The sequence below is a fragment of the Salvelinus alpinus genome, chromosome 21 (assembly GCF_045679555.1).
Source record: "Salvelinus alpinus chromosome 21, SLU_Salpinus.1, whole genome shotgun sequence".
NCBI lineage: Eukaryota > Metazoa > Chordata > Actinopteri > Salmoniformes > Salmonidae > Salvelinus > Salvelinus alpinus.
The window spans coordinates 16718805-16724539 of NC_092106.1; the positions used below are offsets into that span (position 1 = coordinate 16718805).

At 41.6% G+C, this 5735-nt stretch overlaps 1 pseudogene; it reads right to left on the reverse strand.

Annotated features, from left to right (window-relative positions):
- Positions 1–724: 724 nt before the first annotated feature.
- Positions 725–1392, reverse strand: LOC139547501 (olfactory receptor 52L1-like; annotated as a pseudogene).
- Positions 1393–5735: the final 4343 nt, after the last annotated feature.

The following is a 5735-nucleotide window of genomic DNA, read 5'->3' on the forward strand; positions in this document are numbered from 1 at the left end:
CAACTCACGCCCTGACCAAACCAAAATAGAGACATAAAAAGGATCTCTAAGGTCAGGGCGTGACAATATGGAGCCATTTGTATAATAGTAGTTCAAGTTTTACAGATACTTTTCATTGTATTTTCTTACTGTCAGATTGTAAGGACTTGTGTAAAGTCAGCTAAGGGAAGGACTAAGTTCACAAACATGTGTGCCACATTTATTGACAGTGTTTATTTTCAACACAGTGACCCTGTTTGATACTTTGTAAGGGTAGGATGGGAATGTCAGTATTACACTAAATATTTGTAATGCAATGGTCGCACAATTCGTTGTTTTAAGACCTGTCTTAAACCCTGATATATAAACTCAGCAAAAAAAGAAACGTCCTCTCACTGTGTGGTGTGGTTCTTTGTCCAGAAACACATTTTATTCTATTCACTCCCATCTGCCAGCAGAATATAATTTCTCACACAAATACTGAAAACTGTATAAAACCAGAATGGTCCTTGACCAGAGCTTTGGGGAACACCATATTTAAATTGGTGAATTATAAATATCAGATACCTAAGATGACACAAAACATTCTCTTTCACAATACATAATGAACTTGATTAGATTTTTTAAATCATTTTTTGGGCTACAGAAAAAATCCTGCCAAAATCACACACATTTGTACAGTCAATTATAGCAACTATAAGTAACAAAACATCTAATTTAATATTTAAAAAATAAACAAATCAGGTTATGTTTTAGGGTAAAGGCCTAGTACATTTTTACAAGCTTGCCTGATTTTAACTATCCTAATGCTATACATAATAGGATTGAAAAGTGGTGGACATACCAGAATTTTAACTAATTAAATAGTGTAAAGTATAGGTGGACGATGTGCAGTATCATATCTGCCTTGTAGATTCACAAAAAAAACAGCCAATGGAGAAGTTTAGCAAAGAGGCTATATGTGGTGTACATGTGTTAAATGGTTTCTGTTTAGTCTCATTTTAAGACTTAAAACATATTTGTAGAATTCTGACATATGAGTATATGGTAGAAAATATAGTACAAGAAAAAGAAAGCACAGTGACAACAAGACCCCATATGTTATTCAGCGTAGTATTTGAACAGGCAAGCTTGACTACCAAGGAGTTATCACAATACACTGTCTAGAACGTTACCACAAAATTGCCACAAATTATTTTAGGTGTCATGATATTGTTATACCATAGAAGATAACAAATAGACTAAATAACTAAATTTGGTTAAACCGTATGTGTACAACACATACATCTGGAGATAACAATAAAGAAGGGAGATATCATGTGTGTCAAAGAGTAAGTAAAACACGAGAACAGGAAACAAACCAGTGCTCCCATACAACTGATTAACAAACCAAGCACATAGAAACAGATACATGGGTTAATCTCGGTAAATTACAATTGGCTCAGAACAGGGCAGCACGGCTGGCCCTTAAATGTACACGGTGAGCTAACGTTAATAATATGCATGTAAATCTCTCATGGCTCAAAGTGGAAGAGAGATTGACTTCATCACTACTTGTTTTGTAAGAGGTGTTGACATGCTGAATGCACCGAGGTGTCTGTTTAAATTACTAGCACACAGTTTGGACACCCATGCATACCCCAAAAGACATGCCACCAAAGGTCTCTTCACAATCCCCAAGTCAAGAACAGACTATGGGAGGCGCACAGTACTACATAGAGCCATGGCTACGTGGAACTCTATTCCACATCAGGTAACTGATGCAAGCAATAGAATCAGATAAAAAAACAGATAAAAATACATCTTATGGAATAGCGGGGACTGTCAAGAGACACACACACACACACACAGGCACAGACACACATAGACAAAATCCATAATGACCTGCTTAAGAAAGGCATCACTGTGTTACACATGGGATCTGTTTTTCTCTATATGGTTTCCTTGACTCTGAGAATATCTTTAATTTTCACCAGGTATTGGTGACTATTTGCGTATCACACCATGGCAGGCATTTCTTCCAATTCAATATCACAAGTATAAGAATCAAGGGAGGAGCTTAGTTTATTAAGTTCTATATAAATACAATAATTAATAGAGAATAGAAGATTAAACAGGGCATGTCTAGACAATGTGAAATGGCTAGCTAGTTGGCAGCTAGGAACATACAGAGAAGGAACTGTCAGACGCGTCATAGCCTGGAAGTAAAGCCGCATTGGAGCCAAATTTGAAATGGAATACATTGAATACATTGAGCAGGGAAATCCCCCCCCATTAAAACACGATTCAAATGTATTTTTGAAAGGACTGTAATATATGTAATACATTAAATATACACTGAGTGTACAAAACATTAAGTTCTTCAAGTTTATCACTAGGCCTATATCCACACATGTTTGAATGATCTGATTGATGATGATGATGGTGGTGGTGGTGAAGGAGGGGATTGAATTTACAATATACAACAGTGGTTGGCGACTAGGTTTGTACTCCAGCCAATTTGTTCCTCAGCTTGTAGCTAGTCGGCGGGCCAGAACATACCGTAAATATATGGATGAGCGATGGCCGTGCGGCATAGGCAAGATGCAGTAGATGGTATACAGTACAGTATATACATATGAGATGAGTAATGTAGGGTATGTAAACATTATATAAAGTGGCATTGTTTAAAGTGACTAGTGATACATATATTACATCCAGTTTTTTATTATTAAAGTGGCTAGAGATTGAGTCAGTATGTTGGCAGCAGCCACTCAATGTTAGTGATGGCTGTTTAACAGTCTGATGGCCTTGAGATAGAAGCTGTTTTTCAGTCTCTCGGTCCCTGCTTTGATGCACCTGTACTGTGCCTTCTGGATGATAGCGGGGTGAACAGGCAGTGGCTTGGGTGGTTGTTGTCCTTGATGATCTTTTTGGCCTTCCTGTGACATCGGGTGGTGTAGGTGTCCTGGAGGGCAGGTAGTTTGCCCCCGGTGATGCGTGATGCGCCTTACAGTGGTGAGCGGAGCAGTTGCCATACCAGGCGGTGATACAGCCCGACAGGATGCTCTCGATTGTGCATCTGTAAAAGTTTGTGAGTGTTTTCGGTGACAAGCCAAATTTCTTCCTTCGTTTTGTTGACTTTGAGTGTGAGATTATTTTCCTGACACCACACTCCGAGGGCCCTCACCTCCTCCCTGTAGGCCGTCTCGTCGTTGTCGGTAATCAGGCCTACCACTGTAGTGTCGTCTGCAAACATGATGATTGAGATGGAGGCGTGCATGGCCACACAGTCATGGGTGAACAGGGAGTACAGGAGAGGGCTGAGAAGGCACCCTTGTGGGGCCCTAGTGTTGAGGATCAGCGGGGTGGAGATGTTGTTTCCTACCCTCACCACCTGGGGGTGGCCCGTCAGAAAGTCCAGGACCCAGTTGCACAGGGCGGGGTCGAGACCCAGGGTCTCGAGCTTAATGATGAGTTTGGAGGGTACTGTGGTATTAAATGCTGAGTTGTAATCGATGAACAGCATTCTTACATAGGTATTCTTCTTTTCCAGATGGGTTAGGGCAGTGTGCAGTGTGATTGCGATTGCGTCGTCTGTGGACCCATTGGGGCGGTAAGCAAATTGAAGTGGGTCTAGGGTGTCAGGTAGGGTGGAGGTGATATGATCCTTGACTAGTCTCTCAAAGCACTTCATGATGACGGAAGTGAGTGCTACGGGGCGATAGTCATTTAGCTCAGTTACCTTAGCTTTCTTGGGAACAGGAACAATGGTGGCCCTCTTGAAGCATGTGGGAACATCAGACTGGGATAGGGATTGATTGAATATGTCCGTAAACACACCAGCCAGCTGGTCTGCGCATGCTCTGAGGACGCGGCCAGGGATGACGTCTGGGCCGGCAGCCTTGCGAGGGTTAACACGTTTAAATGTTTTACTCACATTGGCCGCGGTGAAGGAGAACCCGAAGGTTTTGGTAGCGGGCAGTGTCAGTGGCACTGTATTGTCCTCAAAGCGAGCAAAGAAGTTGTTTAATTTGTCTGGGAGCAAGACGTCGGTGTCTGCGACAGGGCTGGTTTTATTTTTGTAATCCGTGATTGACTGTAGACCCTGACACATACGTCTCGTGTCTGAGCCGTTGAACTGCGACTCTACTTTGTCTCTATACTGACGCTTCATTTGTTTGATTGCCTTGTGGAGGGAATAGCTACACTGTTTGTATTCGGTCATGTTTCCAGTCACCTTGCCATGATTAAAAGCAGTGGTTCGCGCTTTCAGTTTTGCGCGAATGCTGCCATCAATCCACGGTTTCTGGTTGGGGAAGGTTTTAATAGTCACCGTGGGTACAACATCACCGATGCACTTGCTAATTAACTCGCTCACCGAATCAGCGTATACATCAATGTTGTTGTCTCAGGCTGTCTGGAATGTTCCTGGGGTAACAATGTAAGAAATAATACATAAAAAAACTAATACTGCATAGTTTCCTAAGAAAGCGAAGCGAGGCGACCATCTCTGTCGGCGCCATCTTCAATAGGGCTGCTATCGGCGCCATCTTCAGATAGGGCTGCTGTTCTCATACCAGACTGAATTGAATAAAAAAATCTAATAGGGTCCCCAAATATTGGGACTTTACATTTAAGAGGTTAAGAATCAATGGGTATAAATGATTAATTTATAAGTCCAAAAAATGGATGTAGCAACAGGCTACATCCATTTGTTAGTGGCCTATGATCCTGTTAAAACAATATATGTGTGGGGACTCTGCCCTGGCATTCTACAATGTAGAAGTAGAATGGGAACTCACCAATAGGCTGGGCAGGCAACAATATCAGCGGAGGTGGGACCAAGTCATTGTTTTACAAGTCACAAGTAAGTCTCAAGTCTTAGCACTCAAGTCCCAAGTCAAGACAGGCAAGTCCGAGTCAAGTCTCAAGTCAAGACCGTCAAGTATCAAGTCAAGTCTCAAGTCCTAAACTTTGAGTTTCGAGTCCTAAACAAGTCATAATGTACTCTTCGTCAAATGTAATACCATTTCATATTTTTAACAAGAGTAATAGTTAGTATATTACATTTACACAAATCATGAATGGTTTTAAAAATATCTATATATTTATTACTTTCCAAATAAACATAATATTTCCATGGAAATACATGGATAGTCATGAGAAAGACCCCCCCCCCCAATAGTGATCGACTATCGAGGAACACACACACACACACACACACACACACACACACACACACACACACACACACACACACACACACACACACACACACACACACACACACACACACACACACACACACACACACACACACACACACACACACACACACACACACTCTCTCTCTCTCTCTCTCTCTCTCTATCTGTGTGGTTACAGTAGGCTAACGTATGTCAATGGTTTTAGGAACAGCAGTAACATCAGGCAGGATTTAGGCTACCGACTGCCTAGCTAGTTGTAGCTCAATCTTGGGTGCAACGATCACGTTCCCGCACTGACTGACTGTATGGAGGCTCATTGATTTAACGTTACGTTAGCCTACATGATACACTAGTAAAGTAAAAAAATATATAACTGTCGGCTATATTAGCCACGAATTACCGTTCTTCGTGCAGCTTCAAATGTCGAACAAAGTTGGAAATTGATGCGCCTCCGTCTGTAATTTTCTTCCCGCATGTTTTGCAAATTGCAATCCGTTTTTTGTTGATACAGCGTCGTCTTTATATCCCAAAATTATAATTTTGCGTATCATCTTTCCAAGGGCTCCA